The 1,133-nt window shown below is 50.6% G+C and overlaps 1 non-coding gene across 1 annotated transcript; it reads right to left on the reverse strand.

The window, feature by feature from the left end:
* Positions 1–331: 331 nt before the first annotated feature.
* Positions 332–406, reverse strand: Trnap-cgg (transfer RNA proline (anticodon CGG)). The gene has a single exon. It is a non-coding gene; the product is annotated as a tRNA-Pro (tRNA).
* Between the last annotated feature and the right edge of the window lie 727 nt (positions 407–1,133).

Consider the following 1,133-nt stretch of genomic DNA (forward strand, 5'->3'; position numbering starts at 1 on the left):
ATGCGGGGTCGATATATTCATCAGGTTGTCTTCGTACACGTACACGTCCGTCCGCTCTATACAGTTTGAAACGAAACTCGTCCGACAAGGCAACAAGTTTCCAGGTATCAACAGTCCAATGTCGGTGCTGACCGGCCCAGTGGAGGTGTTAAACTATGTGTCGTGCAGTCATCAAGCCCACCCATATAGATGATTTTTCGTTGAATGGTTCGCTTGCTGACACCTGTTGGTGGCCCAGCATTGGAATCTGCAGCAATCTGGGGAAGAATGAGATTTTCACTCTGCAGCGGAGTGTGCGCTGATATGAAACTTCCTGGCAGATTAAAACTGTGTGCCCGACCGAGACTCGAACTCGGGACCTTTGCCTTCCGCGGGCAAGTGCTCTACCAACTGAGCTACCGAAGCACGACTCACGCCCGGTACCCACAGCTTTACTTCTGCCAGTACCTCGTCTCCTACCTTCCAAACTTTACAGAAGTTCTCCTGCGAACCTTGCAGAACTAGCACTCCTGAAAGAAAGGATATAGCGGAGACATGGCTTAGCCACAGCCTGGGGGATGTTTCCAGAATGAGATTTTCACTCTGCAGCGGAGTGTGCGCTGATATGAAACTTGCTGGCAGATTAAAACTGTGTGCCCGACCGAGACTCGAACTCGGGACCTTTGCCTTTCGCGGGCAGGAGAGCTTCTGTAAAGTTTGGAAGGTAGGAGACGAGACACTGGCAGAAGTAAAGCTGTGAGGACCGGGCGTGAGTCGTGCTTCGGTAGCTCAGTTGGTAGAGCACTTGCCCGCGAAAGGCAAAGGTCCCGAGTTCGAGTCTCGGTCGGGCACACAGTTTTAATCTGCCAGGAAGTTTCAATCTGGGGAAGGGTTGCACTTGAACGATTCTCTTCAGTCGTAGTTGGTTCCGTTCTTGCAGAATCTTATTCCGGCCGTAGCGATGTCGGAGATTCGATGTTTTACTGGATTCCTGATATTCAAGGTACACTCGTGAAACGGTCGTACGGGAAAATCCCCACTTCATATCTACCTCGGAGATGGTGTGTCCATCGCTCGTGCTCCGACTATAGCACCGTGGTGAAACTCATTTAAATCTCGATAACCTACTATTGTAGCAGCAGTAACCGATCTAA

Source organism: Schistocerca serialis, chromosome 10 (assembly GCF_023864345.2).
Source record: "Schistocerca serialis cubense isolate TAMUIC-IGC-003099 chromosome 10, iqSchSeri2.2, whole genome shotgun sequence".
NCBI lineage: Eukaryota > Metazoa > Arthropoda > Insecta > Orthoptera > Acrididae > Schistocerca > Schistocerca serialis.